Source organism: Dasypus novemcinctus, chromosome 5 (genome assembly GCF_030445035.2).
Source record: "Dasypus novemcinctus isolate mDasNov1 chromosome 5, mDasNov1.1.hap2, whole genome shotgun sequence".
Lineage (NCBI taxonomy): Eukaryota > Metazoa > Chordata > Mammalia > Cingulata > Dasypodidae > Dasypus > Dasypus novemcinctus.
In genome coordinates, this window is record NC_080677.1 from 16048512 (window position 1) to 16072385 (window position 23874).

At 40.1% G+C, this 23874-nt stretch overlaps 1 long non-coding RNA gene across 1 annotated transcript; it reads left to right on the forward strand.

Annotated features, from left to right (window-relative positions):
* Positions 1-632: 632 nt before the first annotated feature.
* On the forward strand, positions 633-21747 carry LOC111759260 (uncharacterized). Its single transcript, XR_002793315.2, has 4 exons — positions 633-721; positions 1033-1127; positions 18345-18428; positions 21424-21747. It is a non-coding gene; the product is annotated as an uncharacterized lncRNA (long non-coding RNA).
* Positions 21748-23874: the final 2127 nt, after the last annotated feature.

Sequence of the window (23874 nt, forward strand, 5' to 3'; positions counted from 1 at the left end):
TAGAGTAGCAATGAAACCAGACTGGATGTTTTTCTTTTCTTTTCCACACAGATACAAGTTGGTTGAATAAACAGTACATTCTTTGCATTTAAATAAACCTAATTTTTAAACAGCAGAGGAAAAAGGGGGAAATGAAACTAAACCAAACATTAAACCAGAGATTATTAAGAATGGGGTTTCAAACAAAGTCTTTATTTTAATTAAGACAATACCCAGCCATTGAAATCTGGGAAGGAAGTGGTTGCAAGAAAAAAAAATTCTTTCGTTCAAATTTAACTAATCAATTTACATGGATGGCATCTAACTATCTATATAAATGAGAAAAAATTGTCATGTATCCAGGTGGGACGATGTGGCAAGAGAAGTTTTTATTGCTTAAGACTTGTGGTGGTTACTCACAGAAAGCCTAAAAACAGTGTGGACCTCCCGTCTTGCTAACTCATAACTAGAACCAAAGAGGTTACAAAAACAAACGCCACATTCTTCCAAGTCTAAACAAACTCCTTTGAAGTATCTTCTGCCACATGAAATGCACCTCTGTTCCCTTCTGCAAAGAGAGCAGGGGGAGATTACAGGAAGAGCTCCTCTGAGGAGGGAGCAACTTTTCCTGCATATTTTAGAAATCTGTGGCTGCCTCAAGGGACGGCCATTACCCTAATCTTGCCAAAGCTTCGGCTGCTTCTCAAGCTCTGGCTGAAAGGCAAAGCTTCTCCAACCCGCTGTAATTATTGGATTAATCTTTGCTCACTCAGTCTTTGCTGAGTCATCACCTTGTTTAGAGCTGGGTATTAATACACTCAGTCTCTTACTTAAGGAAATGTAACTTTCAAAAGCTGGACAATAGAAGATACACAGCAAATGTGCACAACTGGAAGCAGAGAGGTGAAGGGCTTTCATGGAGAGGACTAAAATCTTCATGACTTCCTCAAACCCTATACAATGAGAAGCTTAAAGGAAAAGCAACTGTTGGGCCCAGAAAAGCAATAATCAGATCTTTTGTCTTTATCTTTGACTGTATTTCTTTCTCTGCAGCTTTGAAGACTAGCCAGAGCAAAAAGTGATGGCCCTGAGAGGAGGAAATTGTGCTGGCAACAGAAAACCAGGACCTAAGAAAGAAGAATGGAATTGTGAGTAATTTATTTCTAAGAAATACAGACTGAATGATTCCCTCCATCCTTCTCTTTTGCTCATGTAATAGCAAAAGAGGAAAGGAAAAATAAGGACTGTTTAAGATTAACATATTTTATATATTTTAAAGCAGTACAGAAATAAGGGAGAACTAAGTAATTTAACCAACCCTTTCGCTGAAAATAACTAGAAAAGCAGTTTAGAACATGACATGTATTTGAAAGCAAAACAGGGCTAATAAGGGAGTGAAGAACTACCAAGCCAGGATCAGAGGGAGAAGGAACACCCAGGAAAGTGGTGGAGACCCAGGAAAGCAAGCCCAGCGTACGGGCACATGTTTTCCTCTGAGGTCATCTGGTGAGAATGGAGGGAATGGATGAGAGGTAAAATAGCATGTTTAAAAACATCACAGAACTATAGCGCAAAATTGGAATCTAGGATTCAGCAAAATCATACAGCCCTGGTAAATTCTCCTTGCTTGACTTGGGATGTCCAAAGGCTAAATCCTAGAAGTAAGAATGAACTAAAATAATCAGACTTTTTCAGGGAATTGCAGCTCAGCTTTGAATCATCGTTGGATTACGGATCTCTCATATTCTTAAAATATCAGATTTCCTCGAATGTTGGTGGCCTCATACATCAGGCAGAGACAAATTCTTTGTGGAGAAGGATAAACATCCTACCAGACCTCAGATTATTTTTATAAACTACTTTGAAAATATAGTGTCAAGCACCCAGTTAAAAGGAACCAAGTACACAAGGAGATAGGCTATCATAAAAGAAAGACAACAGGGGAAAAAAAAAAAACAGAAAAAAAATCTGTATGTTGGACTTACGTTAATCAGACTTCATAACAATGCTCCTTACTATGTTTAGGGAGATAACTCATTCTGTTCACTTGGGACTTTTCTGGTGTTAGCATTGAAACTCTCATGTCCCAAAAGAAAAGAAAGAATAGGGATCAAAATCAATATTTAAAAGTATAATGAGTGAATATATTTCAAAACTGATGAAAGACATCAAGCCATAGATTCAAAATCCCTATGAATTACGAGCAGGATGAAATCTTAGGTCCATAGTGGTGAAAGTACTGAAAACTAAAGACAAAATGAAAGCTTTAAAGTTGCAAGGAGAAAGTGATACTTAACTTTCTGTCAATAGAATGGTCCTTTGACTGTTATCTGCCTCCTTAATAAAAACAATAAGACCACCAAACAATGAGAATACATCTCTAGAATATTAAAAAAAGGGCTTCTATATGATAAAATCAGCCACCTGAATATGAGGCCCCTAACAAAATCATTTAGACACAATACAGAGCAACAGGGAGAGTGAATAAAACCACCTGTAACTGTGCTTAGAGTATTAAAAAGAAGCAATACTACAAACATAAAATCCTCATAAATAGGGAAACAAGCACTTCAAAACCAGCATAGCCAACTCCAGTGCACATGCAGGAACAGAGAATCAAAGGAGAACTGGGGAAAAAAAAAAAAGTACATCAAGGAGTTGATAGAAATGAAAAAGAATTCAATCTCACCACGCCAAAAAAGTTCAACCCTGAATGGACAAATACTGAGAATAGGTCTGTGAGCTGGTGGATCTCCCTGAAATATGGGAAATTATAAGAGATGGAAAGAGTGCAGGCCTAGAGTTTGGGGTCTCTGGAAGGCACCATTTCTGAGTTAGAGGGAGCTGATTTGAAAGTTGGTTTAGCACTTGGTAGACTTCATGGTAATGGGAAATCAGAAGCAGTGAATATTAAGGACCAGTAGAGAAAAATAACAAATTCAGAATATATCAACTTCTCTGCTCCCCAAAAGTCACCTTCAATTAAAAAAATACACTTCATTATACCAAGAAAAGTGTTCTTGAACTTAGAAACCTAGTAAGCCCCTCAAACCCATCATATCTGCCTACTATTGCTTATCCAGGAGAAACCATAACACATTTCAAAACAAGCAGTAAACAGAAAACAACATCCACATAAGGTAGTCCTGAGGGGGGGAAAAAATGGAAGGTAAAAATCAAATATTTCAGTTGATAAAAATTCTCACACACAAAAAAAGTCCAATTAAAAAAAAAATTTCTTTAAACAAGCACTCACATTTTTTTTCCCCAAAATTCTAATGGGAAATATATATATATATTAAACACACACACACAAAAACAGAAAAGACAAAAACCAAAACCAAAGAAAATAAAACAGAGTCATGTGAAACGAGACAGAACTTAAGAAAAAAACTTTTTAAGACAAAATCCTCTCAAAAATGAAAATCTAATTATAAGATGTATTAAGGAAATTAGAACTATACCCATTAAATATATGTCCCAGAGACTTAAATCTTTGGTCTGTTCATATGCTGTTTGAGCCCTGAATTTCATCAGAGCTGCGGCCAATACCAACTCTCCAGTTTCATTGGACGTACCCGGTATAACTAACAAAATGATGATTTACAACCCCATTCCCAAAAAACAAAGAGTATCTACAACTGCAAGCAAAATAATTCCTTCCAACTGCCCCATAAAACTAAGCCTCCTCTCAATCTGAGGCAGAACAGACATCATCATCCCAAATTCCTCAAGACTGAAGAATGAACAAACATAAGGAAGGAATGCAACCACAGACCAAATTAGACTTACCGTTTTTGTAGCAATGGAAGAACTTGCAACATTGATATAATGATAGTGGTTACCAGAGGTTCCGAGGAAAGGAGGAGGGAAGAATAGGTGGCACATAGCACATTTTTAGGCTTGTTTTGCATGATACTGCAATGACAGATACAGACCATGATACATTTTGTCAAAACCTATAAAACAGTTCCCTGCCAAGTATAAACCATAATGTAAATGACAGACTTTGATTAGAAGCAATGCTTCAATATTAGTTCACCAATTATAACAAATGTACTTCACTAATGTAAGACATTATTAATAGGGGGAAATGGAGGTGAGAGAGAGGGTGGGTTATATGGGAATCCCCTATACTTTTGATGTGACTCTTCTGTAATCTAAAACTTCTCTAAAAATAAAGCTTATTATTAAAAAAAAAAAAACCACTGACGTAATTAATGTAAAAAATATGTAACAGGGAGAATAGATTCAATTGAACATACAAGAAGAGGAATTAAGGAGAAGAAATAAAACAACCAAAAGAACAACCACAAAGTCAGAGGTAAGTAGAATCAGGGAGAAAAACTGGATTAAAAGATAGGCAAAGGAGATCCAACATACATATAATTGGAATTCCTTGAAAAAGAAAAAGTAAACATTGGATCTGAAGAAATATTTAAAACTGTAATGAATAAAATTTCTAGAAATAAGAAATCTTAATCTACATTTTAAAAGAATGTACCTGGAGAAATTGTCCTGAAATGGTCAGCTCCAAGATATACTATCAGAGAATTATTTGACAAGAAAATAAAAAAAGGAGGTTTTGTATTCATAGGCAAAAGACCAAGTTGCATACAAAATAAACATCCAGGTTATCAAAAGATATGATGACAGTAATATACAAAGTAAGACAAGCATAGAGCAATATTTGCAAGACATTCAAGGGAAGAAAGTATAAATAAAGAATTTTACATCCAACTAAGTTGTCCTTGAAATAGTAAAACTATATTTAGAAGCCCTTCTTAAAGAATCTACTAGAGAAGCAGCATCATATAATCAAAAGATAATCAGATAGGGAAGTGGATTTGGCTCAACTGATAGAGCATCTGCCTACCACATGGGAGGTCTAGGGTTCAAACCCAAGGCCTTCTGACCCATGTGGTGAGCTGGCCCACACACAGTGCTGATGTATGCAAGGAGTGCCATGCCATGCAGGGGTATCCCCTGCGTAGAGGAGCCCATGTGCAAGGAATGTGCTCTCCCATAAGGAGAGCTGCCCCACGCAAAAAAAGTGCAACCTGCCCAGGAGTGGCACCGCACACATGAGAGCTGACATAGCAAGATGACGCAACAAAAAGAGACACAGATACAGATACCCGGTGCTGCTGACAAGAATACAAGTGGACACAGAAGAACACACAGCAAATGGACACAGAGAGCAGGCAACTGGGGGGGAGGGAAAGGAGAGAAAAATAAATAAAAATAAATCTTTTAAAAAAAAGATAATCAGGTAAATGTCAACAAAAGGACTTTTGGTGAAAATTGAATATACTTTGTCATAGGTCTAAGACTAAAAATGGTGGGAACAAGGAAGAAAGGAATAATAGTATGTAAATGTTGTGAGTTATGACAAAGTAGAAATAGCATAGCTAAAATAAATGGGAAGATAAAGGAGAAACAGAGAGGGAAGTAGAAAAAAGCAAATTGACTGCAATATACTGTCTTGGTTTACCAAGGCTACTTTAACTAACACCACAACCTGTTTGGGCCTTAAATAACAGGAATTTTCTCACCATTTTGGAGACTAGAATTCCAAAGTCAAGGTGTTGGTAGGATTATGCTTTTTCTGAAGTCTATAGCATTCTGATGGTGGGTTGCTGGCAATGCATAACTCAATTTGTCTCTGTTACATGGCCATCTCTCTCCTACTCTAACATGTTCACATTTCCTCTGCTTTTAAGACCTCTAGTTACATTAAACTAAGGACCATTCTGATTCAGTTTAGCCTCACCTTAAGTAACCACATAGTCAAATCATTTTACAAATGGGTTCGTATCCACAGGACCAGGGGTTAGGACTTGAACATATCTTTATGGGTGACATCATTCAATCCACAACACATAGATAAGGTGTGGGAGTTAAAGAATATCACTTAAAACAGACAAATGAAAGAGTAGAGTCCTAAGTAAAGAAAACAGAGTGAAACAGGCATTACATAAGAGTAGTAAGGCATAGTGGCAGTGCTCCAAATTATGTGTATCAATTGCAATGAATGTACCACATTAAAGAAAGATATTGCTAATGTGGGAAAATGTGGGAGGTGTGGGGAACAGGGCATATAGGAATCCCCTATATACTCTCTGTAATATTTATGTAATCTAAGTAACTTTTAAAAAATAAAAACAATGAAAAGATGAAAAATCAAAAAAGTAGTAAGACAGACAATATAATGAAAATGCAAACTTTCCAAATATCAAAAGGAACTATAAAATGGAGCCATAAATTACCACAAACTTGGTGGCTTAAAACAACAGAAATTTATTTTCTTACACTTCTGGAGGCTAGAAGTCTGAAATTAAGATGTTGGCGGGGTCGTAAGTTCTCTGATAGCTCTAGGGTAGAATCGTTCCCTACTTCTTCCAACTTCTGGTGGTGGCTGGGAATCCTTGGCATTCCATGTTTTTAGCTACAAAACTCCAGGCTATACCCTCCTGGGCTTCTGTCTAAGTATCTCTTGTCCTCTTCTTATGAGGATACAAGTCATATGGGATTAAAGGCCCACCCTATTCCAATGTGACCTCATCTTAACTAATTACATCTGCAAATGACCTTTTTCGAAATAAGGCCATATTCTACAGTACAGTTGGAGTTAAAACTTCAACATATATTATAGAGGGACACAATTTAGCCCTTAACCTATAATATACCTTTTGTGTAAAGAGGGAGAAATTTCATGAAGGGATAGAAAGAGAAGTGAGATTTTGCTAAGTTTTTATTTTTTTAGCTAAGCAAATGTTTGCATATTAAAAAAATAAATTTAAAATTAAAAAGGATGAAAAAAGCAAAGCCTAAATCTATTTATAAAGAGAGCTTAACATTCATTTAAAACATAACCAAATGGAAAAAGAAATTATTTTAAGATATATATTCTAGGAACTGAAAGAACAGCAAAGCAATCTTGAACTTTGCTTAGTAAAATTTTTAATGGATAGTTTTGTATAATAATTCTGAAATTATTATTTTATATTATACGCTATTGTATTGATGGGAACCTATGTTCTCAGTGTGGGAGTTGGGATATATATGGAGAAGGTAAACAAGAACACTTCAGTGTTAGATTTGAACAGGAAGAATCAGTATGAGTTCATGAAATTTTAAAAATATTGATATTTTCTCTATTCTGTCCCATGTAAGAGACTAGAAGTAATGACATGCCAGTCATTGGTAGTAAAGAGCACACATGCAGCCAGATCTTTGTTTCTGAGGTACACAAAATAATGCTGTTCCCTACTTCACACACCCCCAACAAAGTCCATGTTCTAATCTCCAGAACAAGGAAGTATGTTGTGTTGCATGGTAAGGGAGAATTAAGTTTGCAGATGGAGTTAAGCTGGTTAATCAGCTAACTTTAAAATAGGGACGTTATCCTGCATTATCCTGGTGGGTCCAATGTAATCGCAAGGGTCCTCAAAAGAAGGAAAATGAAGGCAGGAGAAATAGTGCTAGAATAATGCAATGTGAAAAAGACTCAACCAGCATTGCCGGTTTGAAGATGGAAGGGGTCACAAGCCAAGTAACGTGAGCAGTCAATAAAAGATGGAAAAGGCAAGAAAATTCCCAGAGTCTCTGGAAAGGAATGCATTCCTGCCAACACCTTCATATTATCCTCTTGAGATCCATTTCAGATTTCGACCTCTACAACTGTAGGATCATTTTGTGTTGTTTTAAGTCACTAAGCATATTACCACGTTACATTTGTTACAACAGTAGGAAGCTAATACAGGTTCCAAATATCATTTCACATTAAAACTACCACAGCTTCTTGAAGAAACGCTTGATTCCCAGGGCTGGGGCAGAGATAGCTCCAGATAAGTCCAAAAGATTTTTTTTTGTAGCAGAAAGCAAGAAAGTTCTGGAAGAATGATGGTGGTGTGTCATTTGGGCACAGGCTTGAAGGGGATCCCCCTCGCCAAATGTGGGACAATTTGAGCCCTAAAAAGAGTAAAGATGATAATAGTCTATAATACAGAGACTAAAAAGAATATCCATGAATACACAGAGACAGTAAAAATTAAAAATTATATTATGGAAGGTTGCCAGCTAATAAATACAGAAGGAATGATAGGAGAAGAAAATTATATTTTGCAATGCCCATGATAATAATTAATTTGGGTAAGGGTCATCAGCCACTACTAAAATAATTTGGTGAAAGCTGAGGGGGATATGTAAGCCTCTAGTTAAAAGTTATGCTGCTTTTGTTTTTCATATAATTTCAAAGTATCATCCAACAGGGTACTTATTAATCACAAAGATGAATAGTTCTGACACAGTGAGAGTACAAATCACATTAATTTTCTTGCCAAAAATGTTTAGCTTGAATCTGATCATGATCAGGAGGAAAAAGGCAAGGTAGGTAGGTAGGTGTTCAACAGGGAAATACACTATTCAAAGAGAAACGAGCTATTCACACTCTTCTGCATCATACCTTTTTCATGGAATTAAAGATCTCAAAAGTTATTCCATATAAGTACATGTAATTATATGTTCTTTTCAATGATAATATTGCACCACGTTAATGCACCATAATTTCTTTAACCAATTATCTGGAGATTTAGATTGCTTCCATTCTTTAGCCAATACAAGTAATTCTGCAATGAACTTCTTTATATGTATTGCACTGATATTTTAAAATATGTGCAGATAAGTTTCCAGAAGAGACATTTCTGGGTCATAGGGCATGTGCATAGCTACCACTCTCCAAAAAAAGTTAAATCTATTTACATCCCACAGAGAGTGTATGAGAAACCTGCTTCCTAACACACTCTCATCAATACTGTACATTACTTAACGTTTACCATCGGATCTTTGCCAATCTGGTATGTAAGCCTCTAGTTGAAAGTTATGCTGCTTTTATTAAAAGTAGGTTTCAGCATCTTTTTATATGTTTATAAACATTGCTATCTCTTTTTCTGCAAAATGTTTACCCATTTATTTTTGTCCTTTTATTTTTGGAAAATATAATGTATTTCTTTGATTCAAAAATCAAAAGTTGTAAAATAAGATACAGTAAAATTTCCCTCCCATATCCCTTCTTCAGGACACCCTGTGTGTCTCTCTGCTAGGCAACTGATTCCATACTTTCATAAAGTATCATTCCAGAGAAATTCTATGCATAAGCATGCAAAGATAAGCATGTTTATTTGTGTGTGCGTATTTACTCTTTTCCGTCAAATGGTAGTTCACTATACATACTCTTCTGTGCTTAAGACAAAGATTTCAAAAGAATTTTGAGGCTGTCCCCAGCTCCCTCTTACCAAAGAGAGGCATCTGATGGACACGCCCACAAATCTCGAGGGCAGAGAGAAAGCAGGAGAAAAGAGGGCTGGATCGAAGAAGTGTTTTTCCTAGGGCACTTCCCACCAGAAACCACAGGAGCAATAAACAGCCCCTCCCAAAGTGCTGAGAAGGGTATGCAGCGGATGGTCAGAGGAGACTTGGGCCAGCCCGAGGGGCGCATGCACAGACAGGGGAATCCTAAGTGGTAAAGGGATGAAGAATGGTCAGCCCGAGACCCGGCGGGTGAGAGTGTGCGACGGAACCACGCGGCGGCACAGCCAGGGTCTGCTGCAAAGCAGGAAAGAGACCACGGCCCCTGAAGGCCGCTGTCGGTGCTCCGCCTGGGCGCAGGCGCGGGATCCCCAGCCTCTCAGAGGCCAAGGGGAGCCGGTGCACCCGCAGCAGGAGGGGCCAGGCCGGCACACGGCCCCGTGGGCGGGGCACGGAGGAAAGGCAGAGCCGCGGGAGACTCCACAACTGAAGACGGAGTCAGGCCCGGAGCCCGAGGCCCAGTCCCACACCCGGATTCCAAAGGAGACGTGGCCTGCGGGCCGGCGCCCAGGGACGAGGGATGAGAGATTGGGCGGAATCTTCCCTGCCCTCTGCACGGCCTCATTAGCTGCATGCATGCCTAAATTAATTGAGAGAGAGATTTTCACATACCTTACCCGTGAGGACTGTTGGGTACTGCTCAACTAACGCCTCTTCTTGTATTTCTGTACTCCTAAATCAAAGAACTCCATCAGCAGTTGGGAAAAGAAACCCTTACCTAATTATCTAAACAAAGCATGCAGCCATGATGCCAGTGCTTCAGTAGGACTACTTTTAAATCAGGCATTCATCCATTCTTCACACGTTGATCAATTCTAAGCAGCTACTTTCTGGGAATAATACTTCCTCTTTTTTTTAAAGATTTATTTATTTATTTATTTATTTATTTATTTATTTATTTATTTATTTCTCTCCCCTTCCCAGCCCCCCCCACCCCCAACCCTGGTTGACAGAACTTTCTGGGAATAATACTTCCATAACCTTTTTTTTTTAAGATTTATTTATTTATTTATTTCTCTCCCCTTCCCAGCCTCCCCCCCCCCCACCCTGGTTGTCTGTTCTCTGTGTCTATTTGCTGCGTGTTCTTCTTTGTCCACTCTGTTGTCAGCAGCACGGGAATCTGTGTCTCTTTTTGTTGCGTCATCTTGCTGTGTCAGCTCTCCGTGTGAGCGGCACCATTCCAGGGCAGGCTGCACTTTCTTTCGTGCAGGGCGGCTCTCCTTACGGGGTGCACTTCTTGTACATGGGGCTCCCCTACGCGGGGGACACCCCTGCGTGGCTCAGCACTCCTTGCGCGCATCAGCACTGCTCATGGGACAGCTGCACATGGGTCAAGGAGGCCCGGGGTTTGAACCGCAGACCTCCCATGTGGTAGACGGATGCCCTAACCACTGGGCCAAGTCTGCTGCCACTTTTTTTATTTTTTAAGATTTTTTATTTATTTCTCTCCCCTCCCTCCCCGGTTGTCTGCTCTCTGTGTCCATTTGTTGTGTGTTCTTCTGTGACCACTTCTATCCTTATCAGCAGCACTGGGAATCTGATTCTTTTTGTTGCATCATCTTCCTTTGTCAGCTCTCCCTGTTTGTGGCACCATTTCTAGGCAGGCTGCACTATCTTTTGCGCTGGGCGGCTCTCCTTACGGGGTGCACTCCTTGCGCGTGGGCTCCCCTACGTGGGGACACCCCTGCATGGCAGGGCACTCCTTGCGCACATCAGCACTGCGCATGGGCCAGCTCCACACGGGTCAAGGAGGCCCGGGGTTTGAACTGCGGACCTCCCATGTGGTAGGCAGACGCCCTAACCACTGGGCCAAGTCCGCTTCCCTCCATAAAGTACTGAGCTGCCTTTTTCTGTTATTTTTTTTTTCAATTTGAAATAAAGTTATTTAGAAATTTTAAAAAAATACAAAACACCTACTATGTCCCAGGCAAAGAGGAATGAGCTGAGAAAACAGTAAGTGAAGGAGGTGCAGTCTCTACCCCTAAGAAACCCAATTTCTTATGGGTTAAGAGAAGCATATACTTAAAACATAATTATGGGAGCAGATGTGGCTTAAGCAGTTGAGTGGCAGCCTCCCACATAGGAGGTCCTGGGTTCATTCCCCACCCCCAGCCCCTCAAAAAGAAAAAACAAAACAACACAGATAATTACAATTCAACACAAAAAGTTCTGCAGCCAAAAAAATTAACTGAGTTCTTTAAAAGTCCAGAGGGAGGAGCCACTAATTCCACCCAAAGTTGTCAGGAAAGGATTCCCAGTGGAAATGATACTTTAGCTAGGTCTGAAAAGGTATTTATAGGATTTTCCTATTCAAAGAAGTGGAGGAAAGGCACTCTAGGCTGGGAGAACTGTGTGTAAAGGCAGAGTCATATCTGGGCATAGCATCTCCAGGGAGTACTTGGAAGTTCACTGTAGCTGAAGCATAGGTGCATGGTAATGGACGGAGAAGGTGAGGGGAAAGAGATAAGGCTCCAACGATCAAAACATTTTGAGAAACCAACAAGACCATTTTGAGAAACCATCCAGGGATGGAATTAAATGAGGAACTAATGACCAGCTATCCACTGAGGAAGGAAATGCAGTCGACTGAAGGCAATACTGAGGTTCTCCACGGATGCCTTCCCATGGCATGCAGCATCCCAGCAGGACCTACCTGCAGTTAGACTTTGCAGGTAATCAAATTGTCCATGTTAGTGCTGAACAGGAATTGACCATCCTTCCCCCGTACCACTGGTTCTCAGCAGCAGTGGGGGGTGAGGTGCAGAAGTGTCCTGATGGGGCAGGGTTTGGGGGGAGGGGACTACTGGCATCTAGTGGGCAGAGTCCAGGAATGCTGCTAAATATCCTACAATCCAACAAACACACAGTCCAAGTGTCCATAGTGTGCCCCGGTTGAAAAGCCTGCCCTACATGTAACAGAAATGTATGTCCACATGTAATCTTACGTTAAAGGCATAATGGTTACATCCTTTTTAAAATCCAAGAAATGTAGTGGAACCATTTATATCAGCTTAAGCAGCTTCACTTCCTATCTCTTGCCTCCTACCCGTTCTCCACCACCTCCCCCCATTCCCCCCTCCCACCCATTTAACTTTACTGAAAAACCATTTCATCTGCTTCCACCATGGAGTGTCCTCTCTTAAGGTCTTGGTCTCACACCCCTTTCCATCCATAGTAATAGTTTGCCTTTATATTGTGCACTTCACAGTGTTCAGTGTGCTCTGACCCGCATTTTGTCATTTTAGCTTCGCAACAGTCCTGGAAATGAATCGGCCAGGCATCGGTGGGACATTGGCAGCACATTTGGCTGGGAGCAATTTAGGATCACCTGGCCAGCAGGTACCCGAGTCAGGCTGCCAATCTGGGCTGACTCCCCAATTAACACCCCACACACACACCTTGTCACACCTCTATAGCAGGTGGCCTTCAAACATTTTAATTCAGGGCTGAAAGTGGCCCTAAGTCTGACCAATGTGTACACAATTTCAATATTCAATGCCTCTATGTATTTTCAGTGACTTCATTTGCACAGCTGGCCTCACTAGGTCTCTTCAATGTGGTTTCAGGATCATTATGGATGAAAATTACCCTTACTTTCGATTGCCTCCTTCTTCCTAATGAATCCTTTACTTTCTGAAATAACCGTGGTTACACACACGTTACCTAACGGGTTATCTTCCCAGCGCCAGTCCCCTTTCTGCATGTGCTCCTCCCCTCCTCGTATCTGCGTGTTAAACAGGAGCTCTTGGCAGCCAGGCTTGACTTCCCCTGGTTCCTGTCAATTAGTCCAGGGTCCATACACCTAAACCAAGGTGCATCAGAGTCCTGGTCCTGAGAATTTGGCATTGAGACCACAAGCAGGATTTGGCCTCTCCCAGGTGGCTGGAACATGTAAACTTGGGAACTATCAATTTTCTTGTTTCTCTAGCACATGGACAAAAACAAGCAGAAGAAACTAGTTTGCAAAAACAAAATAATGAAGCAGATGATGAAACATGAAAAGAAGTTATGTCTATATGCAAAAGAATGAAGTTGGACTCCTTCCTTATATCACATAAAAAATGAACTTAGATCATAGACCTAAATGTAAGAGCTAAAACAATAAATCTCTTAGAAGAAAACATAGGAATAAGTTTTCATGAACTTGAGTTAGGCAAAGCTTTCTTAGATAAAATACCAAAAGCACAAGCTACAAAAGAAAAATAGAAAAATTGGATTTCAATGAAGTGAAAGATTTTTGTGCTTCAAAAAACCCCACAAAAAAAGTTAAAAGACAGCACACAGAATAGGAGAAAATACTTGCTAAGCACATATCTAATAAGAGGCTGTATCTATAATATACAAAGAAGACATACAACTCAATGATAAAAAATGAATAACCCAATTGGAAAATGGGCAAAGATTTGAATAGACATTTCTCTAAAAATGATATGCAAATGGCCAATGAGCACATGGAAAGATGTTCGATATGGTTAGCTATTAGGGAAATGCAAATCAAAACTGTAATGAAATACCCGTTACCCACTAGGATGGCTATAATCAAAAAGACATAATAACAAGTGTTGGCGAGGATGTAGAGAAATAGGAACCTTCATACATTGCCAGTGGGAATGAAAAATGATGCACTGCCTTCAGAAAACAGTTGGAAATTCCTCAAAATGTTAAACATGAAGGTACCATAAGATCCAGCAATTCTACATCTACATAAATAGCCAAAAGAAATAAAAATATATGCCTACACAGAAATTGGTACACAGAAGTTCATAGCAGCATTATTCATAATAGCCAAAAGGTGTAAATAACTCATATGTCCATCACTGACATTAAATAAAGAAGACATAAAATGTAGCAATTAGATATAAAATGTAGTATATCCATGCAATGGAATATCATCTAGCAATAAAAAGGAATGAAGTATTGATACAAGTTATAACATGGGTGGACGTGGAAAACATTATGCTAAGGGAAATAAGCCAGACCCAAGAGACCACATATTGTAATAATTTTATTTATATGAAATGTCCAGACTAGGCAAATCTATGGAGATTGAAAGTAGAGTAGTAGTTGTCTAGGCTGGGATGGGGATGGAGTGTTGGAAGGAAATGGGAAGTGACTGCTAAGGGGTAAGCAAGGCTTTTCTAGGGCGATGAAAATGTTCTAAACTTGATTTGTGACCGGTTGCCCAAACTCTGAATATGTTAACCATCATTGAATCTTAAGATTTGAATGGATGAATTGTGTAGCTTGTGGATTATATCTCAATAAAACTTGAAAAAATGAAAATTAATGAAAAGAGAAATATGATAGCATTTCCAGATTTCAACCCCATCCTGAGCTTCCAGTGCTTGAGTTTGTGAGACATTGCTGTATGTTTATAATTAAGTTCCCTTATTTTTGTTTGTTGAAAGCTGGCTCAAACAGGTCTCCATTTCCATTCTACCAAAAGTGTATGCTAGAACTGGATCATATTCTGAGAACTGATGTTTTATACTTCAGGAGAACACAGAAAATATTACACTTAGGCCTGTTCTTGAGCTGGTATTAACTCAGCCTTTATCTCCAGCTTATGCCGAGAGTTGTGAAACGCCAGTGAGATAATGGATATGAAATCTTTTGTAGACTTAGAGGAATATGCAAGTACACAATACCATCTCATTCCTGGGCCTCTTAGTTTTGATAATTTGTTTCTATTAGTATGTTAATAGCAGGCAAAGAATACTTTCATTTTACAGCTCAGATAAATGTTCTTTGTTAAGGAATTAGTATTCTGTTTGTTAAAGCTATATGGGAAACAGATGTGGCTCGACTAATAGAGCGTCCACCTACCATATGGGTTTGATACCCAGGGCCTCCTGGTCCGTGTGGTGAGCTGGCCCACGTGCAGTGCTGCCACACACAAGGAGGGCCATGCCACGCGGAGGTGCCCCATGTGCAAGGATGTGCCCCACAAGGGCTGCCCTGCATAAAAAAACACAGCCTGCCCAGGAGTAGCGCCACACACACACAGAGCTGACACAGCAAGATGACGCAACAAAAAGAGACACAGATTCCCCGTGCCATCTGACAAGTATGCAACGGACGAAGAAGAACACACGGCGAATGGACACAGAGCCCAGACAAAAGAGGAGGGGGAGAGGAGAGAGAAATAAATAAAAATACATCTTTAAAAATAAATAAATAAATAAAACTATAGCCTAAGAATAGATATATAATAGATCAGAGCCTACTTATCTTAGAAGAACTGAATTTAGAGATCTTAGTGGGATGGTAATTATGCAGTGGTTTATGTGATCACATGGGCCACTGAGACCATCAGAGAGAACTGGCAACTGGTTTTTCCTAGAGCTATCAAAACTCTAACAGGACAACCCAGTCCTGTCACTCTCTTGCTTGAAGACTTTAGACCACATTTTATTCTTTATGATAGGTGTAGAGTACAGGTTTGTGGCATGGCACATATAAGGCTCTTCCATTAATGGTCTTCATGTACCCTACACTATAGCGCCCTAACTCTCTGGCCATATCCTGATGACATCGTAATAATGCACACCACCGTGCTTCTACATAAATTGTACGCTCCACCGAGAATCACACACAGGAATGAAGCTTCTCATCTGTGAAGACTGCGACAGCCTTATTTTTCATGCGAACCTTCCCTGATTTCCTCATGGGGTCTCAGTCATCATTTCTTTTAAGTTTTCATCATACCTTTGTGCAAGACTCCACTTGCACATATATAACATCATGTTGCCAATCCCTGCAAGAATACCATACTGTCTAGATAATGTATTCTTGTTCCCTAGTCTCCTTCTTCAGGGACCTGGGCTAGGCTGGCAGGAGTTCTAATCAACTACACCAGAAAGCACCAAGGTATGGGTCTTGGGGCCAGAGCTTGGTCAGTGTGTCATTTCCAAGGCTGGTAGGCACCAGTGTGCTGAATCAACCAGTGTCCATCTTGGATGGTTTGGATGCAGGACCTGCTGTTAAGTATTTTGAAAGTCAGTCTTGACATTTGTTACCCAGATCAGCCTGGAACAAAGCCATGTCCTTGAGTGTAGCAAAGGGTCAAAGACAAAGTCAAAGCTTTAGTAATAGGAGACCAAGGTAAGCTCAGGGGCCAAACAGACATAGGAATAAAACAAAAGACCAAAGTAAGAGGAAGCACTAAAGTAAAGAGGTAATAAGTAGAGGAAACAAGATAGAAGAAAGCATGAGCTTTGGATTCCCAGGTCCAACCTCAAACTTTCTCCATACTTGCCTTGAGATCTGAGTGTGTAATTCAACTTCTCTGGGTCTTTGAATTAGTGATAAGGCAATTTAAAAATGCACATTGCAGAATTGATTTACAAAACTGGAGATATAAACATTTTCTCCTTTTTTACCAGTCAGAAAAGAGAGAAACTGTAAAAGAAAAGAGTTATCAGGGTATATCCATTTATAGGTTTATGACACAGCACTAAAGCCTTCTATTACTCCTAGCAGGGCTAAAGTACAGAGTTTTGTAAGGAGACTAGGGGCTCAGCCCCATGGAATAAAGAAAAGGAAGGAGCACTATTTTGCATAATAAAAGGACTCACATAAAGGAGAGGGAAGCATCTTGAAAACATGTCCTTCCTCATTATGGATTAGATTTTACTTGTCTGAGAGTGAATTTCTGTCTGAACAAGTATGTACATGAGATTTGTCTAACAAATCCAAGAGTTAACAGCTAGAAATGTCTGGAAAATATACTAGTGTTTTTGCTGCTCACACAGATGGAGAATCAGGGATAAGAACTTAACCAGGAGGGTATGAGATTTGAGCACAAAAATGATTCCTTCCATCACGCTCCATAGGACTTCAGTATTTCCTGACTTCACTGGTTTTCCTTTTCAAGCTCTACAATTTCCCTCCAGTCCTTCTCCTTTCCAGGTGGCCCCAAAGTTATTACAAACTGAGCATCTGAGCCTGAGGAAGCATACCACAAGGAGCAAGATGGGAAGAAAAGCTGGATCTTGTGGCTAGGTTACTCACTGTATTGAAGCAGGCTAGTTAGAGAATGAACAGACAGATGTGGAGCCTGGCAAGAAGTCCACGTGGACATCGGTACCACCGAGATGGTTGCTGGAAGAACCCGCAAGATTCCCCTGTTCAGAACGAGATTTCCTCTGGAAGCCAGAAGTAGCCCCAGATATTCTCCAGGGGGTTGATGGGTGAGGTACTCAATCAAAACAGCAAACAGCTGGGACTCCTCCCCTGTCATTAGCAAAGGGGCAGAATAATTAATGGTTCAAAAAGCAAGTGCAGGGAAGCGATTTGGCTCAACCAATTGGGCTCCTGTCTACCATATAGGAGGTCAAGGGTTTGATACCCAGGGCCTCCTCATGAAGGCAAGCTGGCCCATGTGGCAAGCTGGCCCACGTGGAGAGCTGGTGCAGCAAGAGGACACAAATAAAAAAGACAAAGAGGAGAGATAATAAGAGATGCAGCAGATCAGGGAGCTGAGGTGGTGCAAGAGAATGAATGCCTCTCTCCCCCTCCAGAAGGTCCCAAGACTGGTTCTCAGAGCCACCTAATGAGAATACAAGTAGACATGGAAGTATACACAGCGAAGGGACACAGAGAGCAGACAATGGAAGGAGGGGGGAGAAATAAATTAATAAATCTTTAAAAAAAAAAAGGCAAGTGTAAAGGTCAAACCGCCTTCTCCTGTTTTTTTCTCTCTCTTGTCTTTTGACCCCTGTTCTTGCCCTCTGTGCCCTGCTCTAGCCTTTTCCTCTGCTCTCGCTTTTTTCCCTCCTGCCGTGATGAACATGCAAGTAGACCTGGGCATTTATAATCTATAACGGAGAACTGTAGTCTGCACATTGGCCCTCTTTATCACTCTTTAGCCACTTTTTCTCTACCTGGGACCCAGGATCTGTTACTTTCTCCCATTTCTCTTCCCCGCCACACACACACCTTAATAAATTACTGGCCTAACTAACCAGCTTGCCCTTGAAATTCATTTCTCGTAGGTTAACCAAGAATCTAGAGAAAATCTGGCTACAGTATGGTCCTAGACAAAGACTCCTTCAATCTGTGTAAGGATTCACTCAAAGGTAAGAAGGAAATTAGAAAGTGGAGGAAGAGAGTCTAAGGACTGGGTGGTAGGTTAAGAGTTTGTTTGTGTCCTCAAGCAAACCCCTTGATTTCAGTTTAACTTCTTAGATGCTTTCCTCCTGGACTTAGGAAGTATTTATTGGACATTCAGTTATACGTTTTCTCCTCCAATGTTTTAATTCCTTCAATAAAGGGAGGACTATATACACCGACCCAGCTTATATGGGGAGGGTATAAAGACTAAGAGGAGAAGGCAAGATGGAGTGACCTCTGCCAACTTTCCTCCCCTTCGCTTTTCTTCTCATGTCCTAAGTCACACTTCATTAAGGACAAAGAAGCCAGCAGAATATCAAACTGAGCTTTACTCATCCTCCAAAGACATCAGCATGCTCTCATGTCTTCTCTGGCTTCTCCCGTTATAAGACAAGCACTCAACTCCTATTATCAAAGGCCATATGCTGTATATATGCTCTCGCTCTCAATCCCTCTGACCTTCTCAAGGATGTCCCTCCTTCATTTATCTCCCCCTCTCCCAGATTGTCAATTTCTCCCTTTCTACTGGATTATTCCCATCAGCATACAAACATACTCTATTAACCAAGGTATAGCAAAGCCAGCTCCTACCAGCCAAGAGAGAGCCAATGGTGCACATCTCTTCTCAGCTCCCATTCAGTGATGCACTGGTGGTAGCTTAAAAGAGAAGAGAGAATTACTGTATGGCCCAGCAATATTCCAAAAGAATGGAAAGCAGGGACTTGAACAGTTACTTGTGTCCTGATGTTTAAAGCAACATTATTCACAATAGCCAAAGATGGAACCAACCCAAGCATTTGTCAACTGTTGAATGGATAAACAAAATGTGGAATATATATACGATGGAATATTATTCAGCCTTAAAAAGGAATGGTGTTCTGATGTATACTGCAACATTGCATCAACCTTGAAGACATCATGTTGTATGAAATAAGCCAGGCATGGAAAGACAAATATTGTAGGATCTCATAGGAAATATCTAGAAGTAAATTTCATAGAGAGAGTAGGCTACCAGGGGCCAGGAAGTCAGGGGCAGGGGTTGCTGTTTAAGGAGTTCAGGGTTTCTGTGTGAGGTGATGAAAATGTTGGAGTAATGGATATTGGTGTTTGTAGCACAGTATTGTAAATGTAATTAATTCTATTGAACTATATACTTGAAAGTGGTAAAAATGGGAACTTTGGATTATATGTATGTTACTACAATAAGAACTTCTAAAAAAATCAACTAAGGTGGGATTATTTATACCACAGAAATCAGCAAACACTAAATATCAGATTTTTTTTCTTTCTCTTTTTACTTTTTACTTTCAGAAAGCCAGTTGTTAAACATCATCCAATCTATCACTAGGGCCTATCTTTTAAAAACATCAAACAAACACAAAACAACAAATACTCCCTACCACATTAGAACGCCCCTGTTCTCAAATTTCTCAGAAGAGGTATGCATGCATGCTCTCTCCACTCCAACTCCTCCTATATCCTATGAATCTACTCTTGTCTAAGACATTAATGACACTCGTAGTGAGAAATCCACTGGGTGCTTTCCTGACATTATCTTATTTGAGCTCTCCTTGAAACAGTCTTCTCTTGGTTTCCATGACACCACACATTCCTGGGGGGATTTTCACCATATCTCTAGCTGCTCTTTTTTTCAGTCTTCTTTCCATGCACCTCTAAATACTAAAGAACCTGGGAGTTTTGCCTTGGACCCTCTTCACTTCTCTACCTATGTTCTTTCTCTAGATAAACTTAGCAATGCCCATAGCATCACAAGTCATCTATATGTCAATAATTTCACATTTCTCTCTCCAATCCAGACTTTCCTCTAAGCTCCAAACTTGTATATCCAATTGCCTATTGACACCTCCTTTGGATTCCTTCCCAGTATGTCAAATATTACCTGCCAAAAAAATGAATTCTTGTTTGATGCTCCCAAGCCTCTACACCTCTCCAAATCTTCCTTTTATCTGTCAAGACAAGGGCCATCTACCCTGTCACCCAACCCAGAAACCTGAGACTCATCCCTGAAATATTCTATTTCCCGCAGTCACCCCCCCAACCATATCAAATCCGTACCAAAAGCTGTTTATCCTGCTTCCAAAATATATTTCCAGTTTGTCCACAACTCTCCATTTCCATTATCACCTTTGCAGTTTCAGCTTTCAACACTGATTACCTCAGTTACTGCAATTACCTTCTAACTTGTTTCTAGGTTACCATTACTCTTCATCTCCACTAGCCGATTCTCCATAGACAGGCAAAGTACACTTTTAAAAATGCAAATTGGGTCAAGGTACTCCCTGGCTTAAAAGCCCCGTGTCTCTTAGAATGAAGCCCCAAACTCCATGCAAGGCCCTGCAATACTTGGCAGCTGACCTCTCCAATTGCAACCTCTGCCCTCTGTGCACAGCCGCACTGGCTTGCTCTCCATTTCTGAGCTGAGCGCCTCTGCACGTATCCCCCCCACCCCCATCTGGAAATGCATTTCCACACATTCTCCATATGGGGGAGAGGTCCTTCTGATCGTTCCAAGTATTAGTTTAAAAGTCACCTTTCACAGAGGTCTTCTTTACCACCCTAATGAAAGTAAACCCATCCCTGTTACTCTCTATCACTGCACCTTCTTTGTTTCCTTTATGACACTTTGACAATTTGTAATCATGTGTCTATTTATTCATTTATTTGTTTGTTGCTTATTTCCCCCAGTAAACTCTAAACACTAGGAAAATCATGTCGATTTTGTAGATTTTGTTTTCTACTGTCTTTAGTATCGATTACCAGTGAGCTAGCACAATCTGCCACATTTAGTCTGCTACAAACTTAAAAAATATTGGCTGCATTAATAAACGCGTAGGAGTCTTGGAGGAGGAGCAGTGTCTTACTGAAGTTACTGCATCAGGAGCTGTAGGAGGTATAGCAGATCATAAACTGATTACTGAAACAGTTTTCTCTCCCTTCTAGGCACAAAGCTAGACTGCACTTCCCATTCTCCTTTGCAGTTAGATGTTGCCAAGTGGCTGAGTTTGAAGCAATGGAATGTGAGAAAGTGTGGTGTAAGCCCCTTCCGGGCCAAGTCCTTAAAAACCTCCTACTCTCAGTTCTCCAAGCTCCAAGCAACTTGTCCCTCTGCCACTGAAGTAGATAAGAAAGCAAACTTGGAACCATGAGTTAAAGATGGTACAGCCAGGGCCTGACTCATCATTTAGTTAGGAGATGCCTACGGATTGAAACACCTATTTTGGACTCTGTGTCTTTGAAATAAACTTCTACTGGTTAAGCCACTGAGATTTTGAGGTTTATCTGTTATAACAGCTAACATTTCCTTAACTAACAGAGGTGATGATTACAGTAAAATAAATTGTAGATTCTGGGAGAGTGACATTGACTCAGAAGTGCTGAGAAGTGACTACTGAGTGGACAGTTAAAGAGAAATGGCTCAACTCAGACTTTACAATTTCCCCATCATATGAGAGGGGATGCTAACCAGGGAAGTTGGAGATGGAGTGTAAGTGGAAACTGACACTTTGATATATTTAAAATACCCCAAACAGGACCTGGCACATAGTAACATCTCAAAAAATGTTAACCATTGTTTTATTAGAAATCTCTCTGAACTAGTCTATGAGGCCTAAGGGTCTACAGGCTTGCTAAGGACCATGATTTTTTCTCTTTGTACCTCTGCCCCTGGCATTTTATCTTGCACATGGTGTTCATTTATATATACATTGTTGAATAAATGAATGAATGAATGAATGAGCAGAAACTCTTAAAGTCCCCTACCAACTAAAAACTCTAAACAGTTTGATCTAGCTAACTTGGGTTTCTTTTTTTTTTTTAATAGTAGACATTTTTTTAAAGATTTATTTATTTATTTTTCCTCTCCCTCCCCCCAGTCCTGCTGTTGTTTTTGTTTGTTTGTTTGTTTTTGTTTTGCTGTCTGTGTCCATTCACTGTGTGATCTTCTATATCTATTTCTCTTTTTTGTCTTCTCATCTTTCTCCTCTAGGATTCAGAGGGATTTGATCCTGGGGACCTCTGATGTGGAGAAAGTTTCCCTGTCAATTGTGCCACCTCCGTTCCTAGTCTCTGCTGCACTTCACTTTGACTCTCCCCTTTGTCTCTCTTTTTTGTTGTGTCATCATCTTGCTGTGTGACTCCCTTGCGTGGGCACTTGGCTCACCACGCAGGCACTCGTGTGGGCACGTGGCTCACCACATGGGTACTGGCTCGCTGTGTGGGCACGCTTTCTCTTCTTCTTTTTCACCAGGAGGACTCACGGATTGAACCTGGGTCCTCCCATTTGGTAGGCAGAGGCCTTATCGCTTGAGCCACATCTGCTTCCCCAACTTGGGTTTCTTGAAACCCTTAAATACCCTTATGTTCTTTCCTGTGAGCCATTGTCAAGTCATTCTTTACTGAATCACGAACTCCCTTATTTTCACTTATCCAGATCGTAAACATGAATCCTCTGTTCCCCTTCCATGCATGCTTGAGTCCATGAGACCTATTCCACGATTTGGCTATCATGGGTGATCAGAAGGAAAGAGCTTGAATAAATTTTCAGAGGTAGAGCAATTTAAGAAAAGCAACAATTATAATAGAGTTTCCACAGAAACAATGGGAAATATCTATACCTGCCTGAAGGAAATAGCGAAGGCTCATGGAGGGGTATCCTTAAGCAGATTGTTAAGGATAAGTAGCAATTGGTTGGGTTCACTAGGTCTGGGAAGGAATTCCAGGCGGAGTGAACAGGATGGGAATGTGGATCAGTATACCAAACAACGTAGGCAGATAGAGTTTGTGGTGTATTTGAAAGAATGAAAGGAGAAGAGTTTGTGGTTAGGTGTGAAGTCATTAACCTTGCTAAGCATTTTGAACTGGACCATAGAATAAGAGAAAGCTGTTAATAGGTTTTAGATTAAGAAATAGAATGATAGCATTGCCATGAAAAGGAGATCAATATGGAAAAATGATAAGATAGAAAAAGGAGATTTGTTAGGGGAGTATTGCCATACTCTTCAAGATATTGTAAAAGCCTGAACAAAGCATGGAAAAAAGAGAAAGTAGGACTGATAGAAAAATTCTCTGAGATGATTCTCTAAAGTAGGGCTGTGTTTAGAAGCATAGAGCTTTGTCAATGACAGTAAAGTATTAAACGTTTTCTTAATTAAGAGAATCACTTTTGAGTAACCAATATTAAGGATTATTTTTAATTGTTGAGTAACCAATACTAAGGATTATTTTCAATTCAGATAAAATTTACATAAAGTAAAATTCCCCTTTTTATTTTTTTTATTTTATTTTTTTTATTTTTTATTGACTTTGTAATAATATTACATTAAAAATATATATGTGAGGTCCCATTCAACCCCACCCCCCCACCCCCCCTCTCCCCCCCCCCCCAACAACACT